Raw genomic sequence first — 21,524 nt, 5'->3', positions numbered from 1 at the left:
TAGCAGGACTTGATCAAAATCACAGAGCTAGTTGAGAGCAGTCAGGATGGAAATCGGGACCCCATCTGCCAGCCTCAGGCTCACCTCATGCTGCTGCTACAACAGTGCTGGTGTCACAATTTATCGAACGCACAGTGACATACATCACCACTAACCTCCTCACAAACATACTGTATTGGCCAGGGTTCTCCAGAGAAACAGAACTAATGGGGTATAGAGAGGGATAGACAGATAGGAAGAGATTTATTCTGAAGAACTGGCCCATGTGATTATGGAAGTTGAGAAGTCCCATGATCTGCCTGCCGTCGCTAAGGTAGAAACACAGAACAACAGGTGATATCATTTCAGTCCAAACCCAAAGGCCTGAGAACTAGGGGAGCCAATGGTGTCAACTCTCAGTCCAAGTCAGAAAACCTGACAACCAGGAGATTCCACGTGAGGGCAGGAGAAAATGGATATCCAGCTGAAACACAGGAAGCAAATTTTCCCTCTGTCCACCTTCTTGTTCCATTCAGGCCCTCAATGGATTGACAATGCTCGTCATATTGGGGAGGGCATCTTCCTTCTCATTCAGTCTACTAATTCAAATGTTAATCTTTTTTAGAAATACCCTCACAGACAGCCTCACAAGCAATGTTTTGCTATCTGGGCACCCTGTGACCCAGTCAGTTTGACACAGAAAATGAACCATCACATCTGAAGGGATTGGAAAGATGTTGATGAGTTTCATTCAGAGAACAAAGGTAGAACTTAGGTAACAGGTACTTTGAATCTCTATACATTTGGGGTGTTCACAAACAAATTCCTATCAAATTAAGATAAGGGAGAAAAGCTATTATTATTGAAAACCACAACAGCCCTTCAAGGAGAGAGGACCTGGTTAAAGAAAGGAGTGAAGAGTCAAAGCCCTCTCGTGAACCAAGGCGGATCGGGTGGTGAGTTAGAAAGGGCTTGCAAGCCCTGAACTGCTCTGTCAGGAATCTGAAAGCAGCTTAACTAAGAACTTCTGGCTCAAGGAGTCTCAGGAGATGTGGCAAACTAGCAGGAGGAGCTGCAGTCATCTCAAAGCCTAATCGGAGCTGAGAAATCCACTTCTAAGCTCATTCATACAGTTTTTGCCAGGCCTCAGCTCCCCATGGGCTGTCGACCAGAGGCCCCAGTTCCGAGCCACAGAATCCTGTTGATCAGGATGTTCACAACTTGGCAAACGACTGTGCCCAGATCAGAGAGAGGAGGGAGAGGGAGGAGGGAGAGGGTGAGGCCGGCGAAGTGGGAGGCTCGATCTGAAGGAGGCACTCATGAGACCTCCCCCAGTTCCAGGCAGCAGACAGCGCCCAGTCAGAAGCCATAGTCCTTTCTTTATAACCTCTTCTTGAAAAGGACATGTGTCTTCTTAGTCTGTCCTCACAAAATACCATCGCTTCCGCCACATGCTGCTGCTCACAGGCCGCCCTGGTGCTACGTGAGGGGTCCCTACAAGGTATGAATTCCAGAAGGTAGGAATCATTGGGACTCCCTCGGAGACTGGCCACCCCACAAGTTATTGAGTCTTCAGATCACTCTGCGGAGGTTCATTTCCAAAATCCCACCTGGATTGGATCAGATGGGAGGCGGTTACCAGGAATTCAGCTAAAGGGGCTCCATCTTTACAATAGCCTGATCTATTTAACAAAATCCTTTTAACAAATGACTGTGAGGCAGGCACCTCCTTAATTAACTGACTTCAGAGGAAGATAATGTGGCAGTTCGTCCAGGAGTTAAGGGCTTTGAAGTCAAGCATTTGCATTTGAATCCTGATTCTGCTGCTCCGGGGCTGTGGGATCTTGGACAAGCCACTTCCCCTCTCTGAGCTTTGCTCTTCACCTCTGGAAAAATACTACCTCTTAAGGCACTCGTGAGAATTCCATGATAGAACTCATCCCTTTGACAAGCATTTTCGAGTACCTGGCTCATCATCAGTGCTGAATTAAATGCTTGTTAAATTTAATCTAATTTAATCTAATTGTCAGTGGTTTTCCTTAAATAAAACAGGAGGACATTAGGAATTATAACTGAGGGACGCCTAAGGGGCTCAGTGGCTGAGCATCTGCCTTCGGCTCAGGTCATGATCCCGGGGTCCCAGGATCCAGTCCCACGCCGGGCTCCCTGCAAGGAGCCTGCTTCTCCCTCTGCCTGTGTCTCTGCCTCTCATGAATAAGTAAATAAAATCTTAAAAAAAAGAAAGAAAAAGAAAAAGGAATAATAACTAAAAAGCTTTTGCACACTTTATAAAATGTTTTCTCCTTATTGCACCACTTCCTTTTAGTCCATTCATTTAATTGTCCTAGGAATCAGTTTCCTTCTCCATGAACTATAAATAAACTGTAAGGAAAATTAAATGTGGGGCTCACTGAGGAGCAAGGAAAGCACCAGGAGTGCATAGAGAAAGGGGGAGTTTTTAAATAATTAATACTGCAAGACATTTTATGTTCTGTTGTCTCTCCTTTTTTGTTCTGTAATTTTTTTTATTTTATCCTAAGTCCAGTGTAGTTAATTGTCCTGCAAAGTTATGATATCATCATTGTTCCATCTTCTACCACCTAAGATTATTAGAAATGAGCAGGAATGTTTAAAGAGCAGCTTTCCCCCTACCTCGGCCGGAATATCTGAGAGTGTGATAGGAAAATAACGGAATAATGGCTTTTTGATGTGAAGAAAGGCTTTCTCTATTGTTCTCTTCCCACTAACCATCAACAGGGTCTGTAGAACTCCTTAACCTCTCTGTCTTGCAGTCCTGCAGCTGTGGCTAAACTGCATCACTGAGAACCACTTGGCAGGTGCACATTTCCGAGCCCCGCCTCCTGCAGTCCCCGAAGCTCCATGCTGGCTCCCATGGTGGGAGAAATCCAGAAGGGAGAAACAGCTAGAGCAAGAGAAACACAGAGAATGAAGACACGTATTTTAACATCTGATATTGGGCAATCAAAGACAGAACAAGCCATTACTGTCTACAGTTAGAATATGAGCTCTGATACAAAGAAAGAAACCAGTCCAGTGTGCTCGAGTAGACCAGCAGGAGGCAGGAACTGACACAGGATGTTCAGGATGTCAGATTTGGAGCTGGCAGGTAGAGGGGAAAGGAGGAGGATGAAAAAAGAAAGGCTGGTAACGTGACAGGACACCCCGGACTGAGGACAAAGGAACAAGTGAGAAATGCCAAACGCATGTCCTAGAGATACTAAAAATCAGTGATGATGGACATTCAGTCTTTGTTTCGTTTGTTTTGGGGATTTTTTGGTTTTTTGATTTTGGGGAGTTTGGGGGTTTTTAACATTTAGCCTTGTTTCCTAATCTTCTGCAGGCAATGTTTTCCATTATCCCCAAACACTTAAAAACAAACAACAGTCTACCATTCATAACCCAAACAGCATTCTATTGATTTTGCTTTTAGAAATTACAAAGAGGGATCCCTGGGTGGCGCAGCGGTTTGGCGCCTGCCTTTGGCCCAGGGCGCGTTCCTGGAGACCCGGGATCGAATCCCACGTCAGGCTCCCGGTGCATGGAGCCTGCTTCTCCCTCTGCCTGTGTCTCTGCCTCTCTCTCTCACTGTGTGCCTATCATAAATAAATAAAAAATTAAAAAAAAAAATTTAAAAAAAATAAATAAATAAATAAAAGAAATTACAAAGAGGAATGGGAGGCAGTGTCCACGAAAGTAGAGAGGACAGTGACCACAGGATTCAGAAGCACCGATTGGAGTAGGTGACCACACAGAAGCAGGTTACACCTGGGGATGACTCGAAAGATATAATCCCTGCCTCTGGGATCCTCAGAGGTATCGAGGAGAGCACTAGCAGACCCCCCACAATACTTGAGATGGGGTTTATTTAAGCACTTAATTTCTATCACAATAAAGGGTGTTTTCATAAGGCCAGAGAATTCCAGAACATCTGGTTTACAGATGCATGTATGCATAATGCACATAGTAAAAAATATATGTGTGTACATACGTGTGCATATGTATACACACATATATGTTTGAAATGACTTTCGATAACTACATAGAGTTAAATGATATAACGTATATATAAAATGCCTACCACAGTGCCTGGCACACAGTGTTCATCAATAAGTATTACTTAAGCAAGAGGATGAAAAAAGGTATCTTAATAACTGATCCTAGGAAGAGCTTTTGTTAAGAACAAGGCATTGAGGCGAAGCTGAAACTATGGGCTGTGGTTTTAGATGGGGTAGATTTCCTCTCTAGGACATGTAGCAAGGCCTGGAGACATTTTTGGTTGTTGAGCTGGGTGAGGGGGTGGGGAGGCAGGGGGCATCTTACTGGCATCTGGTGAGTAGAGGTCAGGAATTCTACTAAACATCCTACAATGCATAAACACACACACACACACACACACACACCAAAGATTTATCTAGCCCAAAATACCAACAGTTCCAGGGTCAGCCAAGGAGACAAAGCAATAAGTGTGGCCAATAAAGTGTTATGCATTAGAGGCAAACAAAACTCATCAACAGAGAAGAGGTAAAGAAGCAAGATAGGACACGAGGAGGATGGCTGAATAATATACCAAAGATGCTAGAGGACTTTTAAGAACTAAATGTCTAATCATTTAAAAGTGTTTTCACTGTTGTCATCCAAATCTCTTCTTGTCTCCCCAGACCTGCAGTAAAGGCTGCCACACACAAAAACCCAGGGACAGCAGATTGCATAGGTGATGGTGTGATGTGTGTGAGTACGTGTGTGTGTGTGTGTGAAGTAAGGAAACCATCTGAGTCTCACATCTAGGTCAGAGTAAAAAGACCAGTGTCAAACCCAAAGAAGGGACTAGGAATTATGTGGAGATGGAAAGCCAGAACCAAAGGGACCTGTGATCAAGTAAAGAACCTAAGAATTGGAAAGAGCATAATTCTGAACCAAACTTTATCTGATCTTAAGGGACGTGATTTCTTAGCTCCCATATAGATTATAGTTCTTCTAATTATATTTTTTAATGTCAGTTCATTCCAAAAAGTCATTCTCAACCACCTCTCATAGCTATTGTGTGAAGTCCCAGGCTACAAGCACCATTTGCTTGATCTGAGAGATCCCAACTTGCGCACAGTAAACATCTGAGCAAGCCCACAGAAGGATGATCAAAAAGGCAGCACTCCTTCCAGATTGGGGTTTGAACTTCCCTGAGCCCCCAATGGGAATGTCCCACATTAAAGGGTCACCTAAGATGATGCAAATACAGACATGAAGCAAACTTTGAAAAGAGAAGAGCATTAAAAAGAAATGTGGAGTTCTTATTAACAGGAAAAGAGATAAAGTACTATTTCCTTTGGCACGGTGCCATAAAATCAAATCTGGTCCCTGGGTAGAGAAGGTGACAAATGTTGCTATACATTAAAAACATCAACCAAAAAAAAAAGTGCAGAAGCAGCAGCTAGAAAGCCCCTTTGGACAATTGCAGAACCGCTCCTAGGAAATGACAAACACTAACTTGTGAGGCACGAGAAGGTTTGGGGCCAAAGATCAGTTGGCTAACAACTAGGGGAACACAATAAAACCTCGAAATGATCTGCCCTGAGAGTTGTGACCACTATGTAATGGAATTTAGCAATAAGAAATAAGGAAAACAATAAGAGCTTTCCATTTGCGGTGGTATGAAATTCCTGACAGCTCATCTAACCCCTTGGTGTCCAGATCTCCGCAGTCACTTAATGAAACAGTGGTTGCCCAAGACCAGAAACACTCTGTAATAATAGCTTCTCTGTGAACCACGAGTCAAAAGAAATAGATACAGCCTGACACCCAGCCTCTCCTCCAAAGAGGTTTTAAAAAAATATAGTGAAGGCTAATGCTTCCTCCATCCAGGCCATGCACATTTTCCAGACAAGATCACAAGGCATATTCTGCTTATTGAGTGAACTGAGTGCCAATCAGCAAAGAAGCCTCATCATTTAGTCTAGCTTAACAGTTATATCTGTAATTTGATCGTGCCACCTCTCCATCTTGATGGCCAATAAAGGTGGTGCTTCCTCTGACATATGGAAACTTAACATGATTAAGGGAAAGAGAAAAAGAAAGAGTTCAAATTCTCTGATTCAGCCCATCAGTTATCCATCCCAATCGCCATTCCTCTTTGTTGTGACAGACTCACTGCTTCTCGATCATATGGACAATCCAGAGAGAAGGTGGTCAAGTTCTCTCTGAGGTCATCTGCAGGGCAGTGGAGGGAGGGTCACCCAAGCTCCCGGTTCTATGGGACTATCATAGGAACTGAGACAGTTTGGGACAGCCATGAATGGCAGCCTCCAGGAACAATGACTGGGCAGTTGGAGAAAGCCACTAGGAAGCAACAACAAAAACAGACTTCCCAGGGCACCTGGGTGGCTCAGTCGCTGGGGTGTCTGCCTTGGGTTTGGACCATGATCTGGGGATCAAGCCCCACTTCAGTTTCCCTGCTCAGCAAGAGCCTGCTTCTCCCTCTGCCTCTCCCCCTGCTCGTGCTCTCTCTCTCTCTCTTTCTCTCTCAAATAAATAAGCAAAATCTTTAAATAAACAACAAACAAACAAACAGATTTCCCTGGAGCACTATTCCAGGGCCATATGTGTTCTCTATTACTGTTGTAGCAAATGAACACAAATTTAGTGGCTTAAAGAAAAATACCTACTGATTACTTCTGGTTTCATGGGTCAGATACTCAAGGAACTCATATATTCTGCCTCCAACAGGTGCCTGGCATCACCAGCTCTGGTGGAGCTTCCTTCCTCAAGGCCAGAGAAGGGCTTCCTTTTGCTATGTATCTCTTAATCTCTAGTCAAGCACTTGCACACCCAAAACCCCAAATTAGAGCCAGCCTCAGACTGCAGGAATCACACTCTTATAAGAGTTCTGTGTCTGTGTTCTGAGGATCAAGCCAGCTGGAAAACAGGCGCACCATCCTGTTTGCCTCTTCACATTCTCTTTGACCATCCTGACTCCTCTTAGCAAATATTCATTTGTTGACTAAATGAATCTCCCTAAACTCTTGCCCCAAAAGCAGATTGTTCAGTTGCTATTATAGGAGTACCATCTCTCAGCACACATGTACTGAACACTGAATAAGTAAATATATAATACAAGCATAAAATGAATGTGCCGGTCATCAGGATATTGTCTTAGCTCCAAACCTGTCTTTCTGTGCTCTGCCTTTTGATGTTGATGCTGGGATTTCTGAGAACTACACAAAGTTTCCTTTGGCAGTGGACAGAGGCCGCTGGGTTCTGCTAATAAGGCACAGGAGGAAGCCTAGAGGACAGGAGGAGAGCATTACTTGCTCTTCCCAGCACTGTCACCCCATCAGTGACCCCTCACTCCCCAGCAGCAGCAGCTAATCCCAGCTTCCATCTACTTTTGGCACTTCCAGAACACCCTCATTGTGCCCTGTCAGAGGTGCTAGGGGCTCCTCAGAAATCTGAGTCCCAGCATGAGAGACTCATCCTCCATGTTTCTACGTTCTGATAAAGCCAAAATTTTTCCTTTGTTACTAAGCAGCAGTGACTCCTTGCAGTTACGAACTCTAGATTACCTCTGAGTTCCCTGCTTACTATTTCAGCCCACCAAACCTGTGTGACCAACTCTCTGTATTAAACTCCCTCCACTGAAGCAGCTAGTGTGGTTTCCGTTCTCTGATTAGATCCTGACTGATAAAGCCTACATTAGATATACAGAATTCAGACTAAAAAAAAAAAAAAAAAAAGGATCCAAAATTATAGAGTTATTCAGAAAGGGTGACTCACTCAAGGTCACAGCTGGTAGTGCCTGGCCCAGGACTGGAGTCTAGGCCACTCGAAATCCAGTGGCCTTTTTGACACATCTGCAAAGTACCACATGTGTGCTCCTGAACTCAGAGGCAACAGGAGATGATGTTCTGGGCAAATTCTTGGTTTCATACCATTGATATGTTCGGTCCAACACACCTCTCTTACCAAGCTATTTATCTACCTACAAAGAAAGAATGCTTCAGTGATAAGAAACCCAATGTGCTATCCTATATCATGTTTATTAGAGGATTCAAAAGAACTAGCCAACTAAAGCCAAAGTTGGCAAAAGGAAAAGCTTTTAGTTCCAGGTGCCTGTCCTAGAGAAAGAGAATCTATCTAGCATTTATCCCTACTATCTTTTACCCTCTGTTGGGAAAGTCACCTAGCTCTGAAAATGGAGGAGGAGAGGAACAGGGATCAGGAAAGAAAGTAGAAAGATAAATTCTCCTGTCTTTCAGAACATCCAACTTGCCTCGAGTCATTTTGTTCATTCATCTACTATGTGTCTAACTCTATGCTCAGGTATTGTGGCAAAATTTAAAGAAATACAAGATTCCTTACGCTCAAGAACTTAACTAGTTGTAGAGACAAATCTATATATACAAATATATTTGTACTGTATACAAATATAACAGAAAATCCTAGAAGATAGCATGTAAGCACATAGGAAATAGGGAGGGGAGAGGAAGGGCCACCAACAGAAAATACACACTTTGGAGACAAAGAGAAAGAGCAAAGTACACAGAGTTCAGCTTGAGCTCAGACAGAAGAACAGCTTGGATTTGCCTTGGTTGAAGTTCTCCTGAGCCAGGAGGGAAAAGCCTGGAGGAATCTCAGGGAGATGAAAAGAGGAGACTGGGTCTATAAAGAGGAATTTGATTTTCTGAATGAAAAATTGATCTTGAATACACAAATCGGCAGAGGAAATGTTATGTGGAGTGCTGCCACCAAAGCAGTTTTAGGAAGTGTCATGTTTCCCTGGCGTATTAATTTCGTAAGGCTACCATAAACATGGTGGCATAGAACAATAGAAATGTATTCCCTCACAGTGTGGAGAGCAGAAGTCCTAAAGCACTGTGCCAGCAGGGCCACACTCCCTCCGAAGGCTCTAGAGGAGACTCCTTCCTTGTCTCTTCCAGCTTCTGGAGGTACCAGGAGCTCCTCTGCTTGAGGCAACAAAACTCCAGTCTCTGCCTCCCTCTTCCAGTGGTCTTCTCTCATGTCTAATGTCTGCTTTTTCTCTTTCCAGAACACTTGACACTGGAACTAGGACCCAAAAGGATTTTCCAAGATGACCCCATCTCAAGATCTTTAACTTTGGGTTAACCCAAAAACAAATTTGGGTTTCTACAGAAGGTCACATTCAAGGTTAGTGGTGGAGACGGGAGGGGTGTGTGGCTCGAGGCAGGACATGGACATATCTTTTGGCGAGCACTATTCAACTGGTGTTCCCTGTAACCCATTAGTGGTGTAACTGGTGTTCCCTGAAACTGGTTATATTTTCACTTTCCCAGACCAGGATTAAATAGTAGAAAACCAAACCTCAGCCAATCCTTTCCCTCTTTCCTCCACTACTAGAGAAAAGTTTTCCTCGCTAACATATATGATAGTAGCTAACATTTATTGCCTTATTTTCATGTGTAGGGCACGCTGAAAGCATTTTGATACACTCTTATGTGAGGATTATATTAATTCTTCATAAAAGTCCCACAGGGCAGGTACCAGCTTTATCCTTATTTTACAGATGAGGAAATAAGCACAGAAATGTTAAGAAAATTTGCCCCAGGTCCCATAACTGATAAGAAAATTGAACCAGGATTTGAACTCCATCAGCCTGCACTTTTTTTTTGACAGATTTACTGAAATAAGATTCACACAATCTAAGATTCACTCATTTAAAATATACAAGTCTATGCTGTTAGTGTATTCACAGAGTACCACAATTATCAACACAATCAATTTTGGGATGTTTTTATCACTCCAAAAGAAACCTCACATCCCCTTAGCTGTGACCTTCCCAACCACCACTCTCCAGCCCTGGGCAACCACTAATCTACTCTCTATAGATTGCCATTTCTGGGCATTTCGTTTCCATCAATGGAATCACACAAGGGGATCTTACATGACCAGCTTCTTTCACCAAGTGCAATGTTCTCAAGGTTCATCCATGTTACAGCATGTATTGTACTTCACTACTTCATATGGCCAAGTGTATCCCACTGTGTGTATACACTACATTGTATGTATCAACTCATCAGTCAATGGGCTATTTCTACTTTCTGTTTCAGCTTCTGTACTATAGTTCCTTCTGTAATCAGAAATAATTCTCTCCCCAGAAGGATCCATCATCATGAGCCAAGAAGCTCAAATTACTCTAGAGAAAAAGCTTCTGGGAGAGTCACTCAGAGGCTGTCATCTAGAATACATGGAAATCAGTCATGAAGGACAAATTCTCTCATTTGGTATTCCTTCTTTAATATGTTCCCACAATCCCACCTATAATTTAGCTCATCCTTGTACTCACCCGATAGCCATGAATACCACAATCCTTTATTAACTACAAGCTATGTTTCAGGCACAGCAAGACCCAAAGGCCCTATCTGACTTCCTCAGGTCCCACATTTCATTGAGAGCAGAGCCGGTCAAGGAATTCATGTCCTTGTGACCACTGCTCTTTCCTTTGCACCATAGGGTCTCCGTTACCTGTCTGATTCCCTCATCCTGCAACCTTCACTTCTCCAAGGGTGGAGAGAATAATTAATGAGCCCCCACTTCCCTTTCACTCCATTTTAAGGCAATTATCAACTCGTGAGGAGTCTTGTTTCACCCAAACCCTTCCACTTCTCCAGTGGGGTGGTAGTAGACACATAACAACTAACTCTCCCCAAAGAAATTCTGGATTTGTAGTATTTGGGGATTTCTCTAATTTCAAGTTACCAACATACTGATACTGAATGGGGATTGAGAAGGAATGCATAGGAGCACACAGTTATATCGCATTCCCACCATCTAGGAACATTAGATGCAATCATTTCAAGAGCATAGATAATAACAATTGTAATAAAATACCCAGGAAGTGAAACGTTGTATTTATTACCTCTATAAGAATATATTTTACTTAAATGGGGCTTACAGAATTTAATTTTTAATGACTCTTTACCAAGTAGCTCACAAAGTGCCTAAAAATCTAACAGTCAGCTCTTGCCAGTGAGTACAGCTGGATATAGCCCACATTGGACTCTTCCCTTCCCAAATTACTTTCTTAAAAATCCCAGACATTATGTCATCTTCTCCATAAACACCACGACATGCATCTCTAAAAGATAAAGACTCTTTTAAAAACAGAACCACAAAATCATTATCACATAAAACAACTATAATAATAATTCCTTACTAATCCCTAATATTCTCTAATTGGCATGTAAATTTATAATAGTTTGTTTAATTCGGGATCCAGATAAGGTCCATGAACATTTCATTGACCGATATGGCTCGGAAGACTTTTCATTCATAATCTTTCTCTGTTTCGCTCTTCCTCCCTCTCTTTCCATGCAACTTATTTGGTTATTTGGTGAAGAAATGGGAGAGTGGTTTGCCCTTTTTGTTTTCTTCACTGGAAAAAGATCTAATCTAAGCTGAGCTCAGGACATCTATACTATAAAGTGCAGAACTGCTCTGGGAATTCCTTTCCTATGAGCCCTTTTGGCCTAGCTCCTCAGAGTGGGTGTCTGATAGTTCATGCCCAACGGAGCCCTGGCCTTGAAAATCCTAGCCCTATATTATCAAGATAGGGAGGGGTTTTTTTAATACTAAAAATATGTTGAAAAAAAAAAACAAGAAAAGAAGAAAAACAAATATGTGTTTGGAAGGTTAAAATAAAGGTAGCATCATCTAGCTCCCACCACCTGCTAGGGAAGAAAATGCCCACCCCCACTACCTGTTCCGCCACTACCAACCCCCCCCCGTTGCTGTCTGGCACATTCCAAAAACAGGCAGCAGAAGCATGGTTGTGAGGCAAAAGAGGGGCTGACTAGTTTGAGAAAGAACTGGCAGGTGATGATAGAAAGTTCTGTCTCACTGAGATCTCGTTAGAAGACACCAACCTTGAAACTTCAGCTCTCTCCTTTCCCAAGGAGTTGTGTGTGGGCTGCTGGGCTCTCAGCACTAGTTGTCACCGCAAATGCTGCCTGGCAGGAGCAAGAAGCTCAGGAATCCCTGATGTGTTTCTGAAGGTTTTCAAAGAAGAGCCAACTCTTCTGCATTTTTTCTTCCTTTTTTTCTTCCCAAATATAGTGCCAGGAGTGAAAACTTTGCTCATCCTATTTCCTAAACTTGGCAGTTATGACAGTTTTATTGCAGTGCCTTATTAAAGCCTAGTCATAGATTTACATAATTAAACCTAGGTCTGCTTTTCTCTCCCCTGCATCTACATCTGTCACTCACGACAGTGTGGCATGGTAATTCCATCCCCTCTGTGTGAGAACCTGAAGGCTCAGGGTGGCATCACCCACCCCCCCACCCCCTGCCCGGGTCCCAATGAATATTCTCTGATGGAAACAGAGATGATAAGTTTCAATGATGAGTGGAGATAAATGGCTTCCCACCTTTCAGCAAGAAGCTACTGGGCTTTTTGCATCTAGAGCTGAAAGGGACCTTGAAAATTCATCTGATATAGGAGTGGCCAGCTGCCAGCTTGGGTCTGATTTAACCCATACAGTTTTTAATGTGATCCTTGCAATTTGTTTGCTTTTAATTTGAATTAGCTATCCATACTTAAAATGGCGAGAGTCACATAAAAAGCCACATTTGGGGCTTTTCTTTTAAAAAATCATTAATGGTGGGATGTCTGGGTGGCTCAGCAGTTGAGCATCTGCCTTTGGCTCAGGGTGTGATCCCGGGGTCCAGGGATTGTCCTGCTTCTCCCTCTGCCTGTGTCTCTGCCTCTCTCTCTCTGTATGTCTCTCATGAATTAATAAATTTTTTAAAAATCTTAAAAAAAAAAAACATAAATGGTGACTATACTTAGTGAGCACTGAGTAATATACAGAATTGTTGAATCAATATATTGTATACCTAAAACTAATATAACATGCATGTTAATTCTATTTCAATAAAAATAAAAAATTTTTGGCCACTTTGGACCTCTATCTCCTTGCTGCCAACCATCAGCTAGAACTGGTGAGCAAATGCCCCCTTCAGGTGGAACCTGGATCTCAATCACTCACTTTTCTCTCCCCACCCCCCTTCTCGCATCAGCCTGCTATGCACAAGCATGCATTCTTCTGCAACCCTGGGAAAATCACTTTGTAATCTCCTTCTTGTTACAGGTGATGGAGACAAACTCCAGAGAAGTTAATGATCAGTGAATCACAGATCTCAGGTTTCCTAACACCAAAGCAGTATGGAAAACAATTTCTTTGTTGGAGGTGTCTGAAGATCTGGATTCTCACTCGAGCTTTCTCACAGTGGCACAGGCCTGAATCTCTAAGCCACATATTTCCTCATCAGTAAAATGGGCCATTTGTAGCATGTTGTCCACCTCACAGAGTTTATGAGAATTCATATATTTAAGAAATGGTTGAGACAGGTCAAAAATACTATACAAACGTATGTTTACTATTATTATTGGCATTTTCATGGTAATACTTTCATTTGAAATTTCAAGCTCACTAATTTCTTCATTGTCTCAAAATATTCAGTGCATCTTTCAATAGAAGTCACTGAGGATTTATTGAAACTCTATGTTAGATATTTCATCCAGGCTACATGTGATGCAAAGCAATCTACACAGGGAGAAAAAACAATAAGAACATGATATAAAATAGAATGTCAGGCACTGGGGCGCCTCAGTGGGTTCAATGTCTGCCTTTGGCTCAGGTTGTGATCTCAGAATCATGGGATAGAGCCCTGCTCCACAGAGAATCTGCTTCACCCTCTCCCTTTGCCCCTCCCCCTGCTCATGCACACACACTCTTTCTCTCTCTCAAATAAATAAATATTTTTTAAACTGAAATATAGCATGCAATGCATAATAGAGACAATAAACTCTATGTTGCTTAAATAACATAACATGGCTCCCACAATGACATTCCCACTTTCGAAAGGCAGTGCAATCCCCTGAGAAGCCTGAGAATCTTTGCCTTCTCTGTCTTAGGGCCTACCATAAGCACTACCAGTTATACTCCCACAGGGCACCAAGCACTGACCCAAGCACTTTATGACTTTATCATGATATCCCTCAACAACACTATGGAATAGGTACTGTGAGTTTTTTCTCTTTTTCTTTTTTTTCAAGATTTATTTTATTTGAGAGAGAGAGAGCCAGGGAGAGAGAATCCCAAGCAGATTCCAGACTGAGCTTGATCTCACAACCCTGAGACAGGACCAAGCATAAATCAATAATAGGATGCTTAACCGACTGGGCCACCCTGAAGCCCCTGGAGTAGGTACTTTTTGATCATGCTTTTCCAGATCAGGAACTGAGACACACAGGGGTCAAGTGACTTGCCCAAGGTCACACAGTCAGGGCGCAACAGAGCCTGTCTGACTCGAGCACCTATCCTCTTGCACACTCCAGTGTATTGCCTCCCTCACTCCTCACTCTGAGCCCAGCTCTCACCATAACATGAGTCAATCCTACACACACATTCCCACCCTCACCACAACTCCATGTTTCTTAAGCTCATGTCTTCGATAATTTCTAACCCCATCAGCCCTTTCATTGCCTCAACCAGCTTCTGACTTCCCATCTCCTGTCACAGTCAAGCGAGCTCAGCCAGGAATATTTTCCCTCCTGCCTGGATCAAATTGTTATCATTATGAAGATGATTGTTTACTCATTGTCATCATTACATTAATGCTTCCTAAGCTCATATTACTGCTGAAAGGCCATGTGACTCGATCTGCAGTGAGTCGTTAAGTGCAACCAACACTCATCAAAGGGATTTGTGAATTGATGGTTGTGATAATCCTCCTAATTATCAGTTTCTTTTTGGTGACCTCTTTGTTATCAGCCAGTATGCTGAGTGGTTACGGAAACTTAATGGTCCCTATGCTGGTGAGCCAGCTCTGGTCTCCTGGAGAACCCAAACTGTACTATGTATACAAATGTGCACATGCCACAGGGTCGACATGCGGGCATATAGTTTACTTAAACTCTGCCTAGTTTCTGAGTATAGTAACGTAAATTGCAACAAGATGCCATAAGGTAAAAGCAGGCAAAAAAAAAAAAAAAGTTAACAGAGGATCATAAAGTGGGAGCAAGAATAAAGCTAAAACAAATGCATAGCACTCATGCTGCCCATTGACCACAGATTTGGCTCTTAAACTTTCAAGCTAAAAAGAAGCACTCGATCGTTTGCTTTGTTAAAGCCTCTATGAAAAACTAAAGTGTTTGCTTTAAAGATTATAATTAATATTAACAAGAACACAAGAGAATTTTACCTGAGAAGTCCTCAGAAAAGGGACATTATAGACTGTAAATAAGCAATGACTTCAACAGTATCCAAACGGTACTCACAAGGGTAAGTTTCATCCATCTTCACCTACTCTCATTGAGAAAAGTAGCCAAGTTTGTAGCCAAAAACAATTCAGAAAAAGTTAATTCTTGGGGGAGGGGGGAGGAGATAAGGTACACAAAAGATGGAATTTGTATACATTAATATATGAGTGCATTAAATATATGTGTGTGTGAATACACACAGTTATGTGTGTTCATATGTAATTTTTAAAATTTTTACCAAAATGCACTGATCAAAAATAAATTTAGCAAAATGTAGTAAAAAAAAAAATACTAATAATCAACACAGATTCCTACAACTGGTAAAGATAACTGACAAGTCTGTTTCCTGACTCCGCCTCTCTTATAATTATGGTTAACTTGAAATCATTACTAGTTCCAAGGTGTGTACTGCTGACTGGCATTTCCCCAGAGCTCAGTTTTCTCTGTGAATAAAAAGTTTGGGATTCAATGCTTGGACTCTGGATTCCTTCACCTTTATGACTCTGAGTGGGATGTTTAATCTCTCTATTGCCTTATTTTTATTATCTGTAAAATGGAGGCCTCCAAATCACCCCCAGTTCACACGACTGCTGTGAATATTAAATGTCAATACCGAGGTGCCTGGATGGCTCAGGCACCCTGGTATTGCATCTGCCTTCGGCTCAGGTCATGATCCTGGGATTCTGGGATGGAGCCCCATGTCAGGCTCCCTGCTCAGTGGGGAGTCTGCTTCTAACCTCTCCCTTTGCCCTTCCCCCACCTCATGCTCACCTGCTCTTTCTCCTTCTCTCTCTCTTTCTCTCATAAATAAGCAACGTCTTTAAAAAAAAAAAATGATAATACCCGTGAAGCCCATAGAGTCATACCTAGCACAGTAAGCACTCAATGGATGCTGGCCATTGTTATTACAATTATTATTATAATTCCATGAAACTGTGCCTTAGACATTTTTCTGTACCTTCTCACTAAACAATAGTCATTAATTAGGAAGACCATGGGTCTCTAGAGGCTCTTGTCCATTTGGCTCTTGAAAATACAATCATTAATTTCTGCTTATTTCATGGTTTACCTCCCAATTAGACGGCAAATCCTATAGCATCATAGATACCACCTAGTCCAACCTCCTTATTTGCTGAGAAAACAGAATCTTAACATAGTGAAGTATTGTCTCCAAGGTTAAACAGTAAGCCAAAGCATGAAGTGAGGTCACTTGGCTTCCAATTTAGTCCTTTTGCCATTAAAGCATCTTGTCTTCCCATCGAACCCATGTCCCATCAACCTCTTTGACTCTTAACTATTCCCCTGCACATTGGTGATTCTTTTTTTTTTTTTTTCACATTGGTGATTCTTAAAGGCTCCTCTCCTGCACAGACCCTGCTCCAGTGCCTCCCAGCCAAACTCCTATTTCACACTATCCTGTGGCCATACCACAGGCATTTCAAATTTCACTTGTCCTAATGGATTCATAATCCTTTTCACTAATCTGGGAACTCCTCCTACAATATCTCTGTCATGATGCCACCACCCACACAATAACCCAAACAAAACACTTAAGCTTACCCCCAGTCCACCACCCCCGACCCCATACATCTAAATCCTGCTAGTTTTACTTACAAACTATTTTTACAAATTTGTCCTTTCCTAATAATCCCTAAACTACGACTCTAATTTGGCTTAAGTTTTTTTTGTAGCCTCTGGCTCATATCCCTTAAGAGACCATAAACTCTTAAGAAAAGCAGAAGATAAATAGTATTTGCTGAGCCCCTACTGCATGCCCAGACACTGTGTAGGAGCTTATATATTTTGTGATCACAACAACTCATGTGATATCCTAATTTTACAGATGAAGAAGCTAAAGCTCACTTGAACTATTTATAAATGCTTGGGTAATGTTTAAGAACCAATGAGGGCTATTGCAACAGCCTGAGCTATTGACATTAGCACCTATTACAACCCAAAGCCCAAGGGAAAGAGGGAAGAGTAGTTATCAGTACCCAGCAGAAAGAGTAGCTATATGCAAATGGCCTTCCAATGGGAGTCATGCAGCCAAACACCCCCAACTGGCAAGGAGAGTAGGAGAATAAATATCTTGACTCCCTTAGCTCCTACCATCTGATTTCTTGCTCAAACCTCCCATTGGCCAAAACCACCTGGAAGCTGAATGGCAACGGAGTTCACTGGTAAAATCCATGGATCACCTTCCCCAGCCACAGATCAGGGCAGCAAAGAGAAGAAAAGCAAAAAGAAGATAACCAGCAGAACACACAACTAATAAAGTGATGGAGCCAGGATTTGAAACTAAATCTAGATGATTCCACAGCTCTGCCCATAATTCCATTACCTTATAATATTGTGATGTTTCCAAGGGCAGAGGGTAATTCTTTGTACCCAGGGCAATGTCTTTCATATCGGGAGCCTTCAGTGAGTATTCACTAAACTGAATCGAAACAGGACAAAATCTAATTTCTTGGCCCAAGTCAGCAGGGCCTCCCTTTGGAAGCTTTGTGAACTGAGTGAAGTATGTTTGAGTTTTCCTTCACCTCCCTCTCTTAAATCACTCTGCCATAGAACGAGGAAAACTTTTACTATGAAAGGCCCTTAGGTAGAAATATTTTCAGCCTGGGAGCCATACCATCTCTGGTGTTACTACTCAACTCTGCGGTCACAGAGTGAAAGCAACCACTGACCATGCATAAACAAGTGGGCACGTCTGTGTGCCAACAAAACTTTATTTATGAGCCCTAAAATTTGAATTAATACAATTTTCACGTATTTTGCAAAACATCATTCTTCTTTAGATTTTTTTCAACCATTTGAAGCTGTTAAAGAACATTATTTTCAGGTTAGACAGAGACAAGAAGGGCTGGATTTGGCCCATGGGTCTTAATTTGCTGAACTTTGCCTTAGTCCTTCAGATGCTCAGGATGTCCTCTGGGTACACAGTCATATACGTATATCAGGCCCTTCACTCCCTTCCCTGTTTGAAAACTTCTCTGACCTGGACCCCAGCTCCCCACTCTTGCCAGGTGATACTCATCTAAATAACTAATGTGGATTGAGGGCCTATTTTGTGATTATAGGATATTCCCAATTCAATGAGAATCATTATGGTAGTGACGATTTATTGAGCTCCTAAAATGTGTCCATCACTGCACTAAGCACCCTATATGCACTATTTTATTTTAAATCTCATGACAATTCAAATCCCAAACAGTAACGGCATAGATGATTGAAGTACACTAGGGCTAATAGTGAGGATACTGGCAAGTAAGAGCGGGATGCCCTCTCTAAAAGGACCTTCAATGTCTAAAACCAAAAAAGGCACTGAAGTTAATGCAGAGATATATGACTGGGGAGCTCGAGACTTTTGCTATCGTCACTCAGTCATGAAATACCAGCACTTCTGCTGGAGAAGGGCATCCCTGTCCCTCAAGGCACATGAACATTCAACCATCTTCATTAACAAATAGAAATACCATTGGGGCTTAGAGATTTAAAAGTCCCCTTCCCAAGGTGGCAGATAAAGCCCACGGAAGATCCTTGTTCTGCCCACACTCCCAAAAAGTATTAGCTCCAGCAGGGCAAAGCCATAAAGTGGAAAGAGTCAAGATTCTGGTAGCCCTACAACCCTGCCTCTAAGATTGACGCACTGAGTAATCAGTTCGTAGTAGGTAGGAATGATTTCTTCTGGCCTAAGCCCAGGCACTTGGGAGCCAAACTTGGTCTTAAAGAACAGCTCAGAGAAAAGTCCTCAGTCACTCCCCGCAGAGCTTCTCTTGTGAAGCCAGTCAGGCCCAGGACAGCCAGATGCCCACTGAGAGTTGAGGGTAACATTCTGAGGAAGGTAGTAAGATATGTGACAGTAGGTCTCAAACACATTGGCACTGCCCCATTTGAATCTTACTCAGGGCACCGAAACTTTGGAAAGCCTTTGCATCCTGGATTTGCAGGTCAGAAAGTATAACAAGTTTCATCTTCAGGTTGACAAGCCTCCCTCATCCTTCCCAGGTTCAACCACCCAGAATCAGGGGCCTGCACCCAGGAATCCATTGCTCTTGGCTCACCAAGAGAAGTCAGATTGAAAGTGACTTGACTCCTTGACTGTCCAATCCTATTAATGACACCAGCCTGCCCCACCCCACACCCCATCATCACCTGTTTCCCACATTTGCTTTTTCTACATAATAGTCATGACACATATCTCTTCCACACTTTCACTGCCCATTTTAAGCTACCTAAGAACAGAGGAGACTATAGCTGGTCCTTCTGTGACACCATATTCCTTGATGCAGTGCTACGGGTGTAAACCAGAAGGCCCCACATGCCCAGCTAGGGAGTGTGAATATTATCCTAGAAAGGAGAGAAAAGCCATTAACAGTTTTGGAGTTGAAGGTAATAGTGTGATAAAAGCAGTATTTTTAGGGAACAATCTCTAGCAGCACATACAGGAAACATTGGAAAGCAAAAATAAAAGAGGAAAGAAATTAAAATTCAGTTTGAGTTACCGGTTAAGAGGTAATTGTAGTCGATGGAGCCTGAGACCGTGAGGGTCTAAATTACAGTTGTGGCATAGACAGAGGAAAGGATGTTTCTGAAATGCATTCTGAAGTAGTGAACTCCAGTTTCCTCTAGGATAGGAACCAGGGCAGAGTCCTCTTTGCGACCCCATCCACCCAGGGCTGATATGCGCCAGCATCCACCAGTGCAGGTGCATCAGCTGTGAAAAATACTGAAACACTTCTCCACTTGTGAGTAAGCAGCCCCTTACTGGAAACCACACTCACTCACCCCTGTGCCCAGCCCTCTCCCAGAACTCCCCAAAACCACCCTCTTCCCCAACTCAGCAAATAGAGTTTGTGTCTTCATGCATGGCACAGAAGGCTTTGAGAACACTGCTCCGGTGCCAAAGCTGATATTCCTTCTGGTTGGCCGGTCCCCTTGCCAACCAGTACATATATTTAACATCATGCCTTCATCTGCGTAGTCAGCTTCTGGTACATGGTGAGAGATGAAGGAAAGAAGGGAAGGAGAGAGGGAGGGAGGGAAGGAGGTCAGGAGAGAGGGAAGAGGGAGAGGAGGAGAGGAGTAGAATTGAAGAAAGCAGATTTTAACAGCTGGTTGGATATGAGAAGAAATAAGCAAAGGAGTCCTGGGCAGCTCGAATCATGCAGACTTACATGGCTGCATGATTTTAGCTTTCTGTCAGAAAAAGAGAAGCAGAAGGGAGAGTTCATTTGGGAGCAAGATGGATATGTTCTCTTAAAAATAAACTGCATTTGAACAAAAGCTCAGCTGAGACCAATAAAATATATGAAGGACTGTTTGAAAGCTGTGCAGTCCATCTATGCCTCTCTGTACTCAAATATCTATCCCTTGGGGAGCCCAGGCCAGCAGAGAGCTGTGAGTCTCATGGGTAGCCTTTAGGAAATCCCTTTAGGCTCTTAGGATCCAGTGGTGTGCTCCTCCTGAGAAGCTGGCTTGCTTTATTTAGCACATGGACAATGGACTATGTAACCCTTTGGTTTCCTATCAGCTAAAGCTACATCTGCAGTTCACCTGTAGCCTCCACGCCTCATGGCGGCCCCACTTTATGGCCCTACCCTTTCTTCATTTTTCCCTACTTTTCTCTAATTTATGTTATCTTGACATGTGACATCCACGTAAGCTGACTTAAATCTATTTTATTTTCTTTATTTAAATTCAATTAACATACAGTATATTACTAGTTTCAGCAGTAGGGTTCAGTGATTCATCAGTTGCATACAACACCCAGTTCTCATCCCATCACGTGCCCTCCTAAATGCCAATCACCCAGCTACCCCATCCCCCTATCCACCTCCCCTCCAGCAATTCTGTTTCCCATAGCCAAGAGTCTCCTATGGTTTGTCTTAAATTTATTTTAAAACAAAGAGGAGACTAACTTAACTCATACAGAATTTGAACTGAAGGTAGAATATTCATATGGAAATACACAGGAACACCTTGGAGATATTGTGGGTTCAGTTCCAGACCACTGCAATAAAACAAATATCACAATAAAGTGAGTCAAATGAAATCTTTGGTTTCCCAGTGCATATAAAAGTTATGTTTACACCATGCTGTAGTCTACTAAGTACACAATAGCATTATATCTAAAAAAAAAAAAAAAAACACACACACACAGAACACAGAACAATGTACATACCTTAATAAAAAAAAAAAAACACTCAATGGCTAAAAAATGCTAACCATCATC

General features: G+C 42.5%; 1 long non-coding RNA gene across 3 annotated transcripts in view; it reads right to left on the bottom strand.

The window, feature by feature from the left end:
- LOC112651522 (uncharacterized) overlaps positions 1-21,524 on the bottom strand; it is an 80,625-nt gene that overhangs the window by 35,324 nt on the left and 23,777 nt on the right. The window contains exon 1 of one of the 3 annotated variants that reach the window (XR_004815113.2): positions 11,892-12,030. The exons of the other annotated variants lie outside the window; for them this stretch is intronic. This is a non-coding gene — a long non-coding RNA (uncharacterized LOC112651522). Of the gene's footprint in view, positions 1-11,891; positions 12,031-21,524 lie in introns of those variants that run through there. 3 annotated transcript variants of the gene reach the window in all.

Source organism: Canis lupus, chromosome 4 (assembly GCF_003254725.2).
Source record: "Canis lupus dingo isolate Sandy chromosome 4, ASM325472v2, whole genome shotgun sequence".
Classification (NCBI taxonomy): Eukaryota; Metazoa; Chordata; class Mammalia; order Carnivora; family Canidae; genus Canis; species Canis lupus.
Note: the sequence above shows the minus strand (reverse complement) of the source record. Positions and strands in the feature narration are given on the sequence as shown.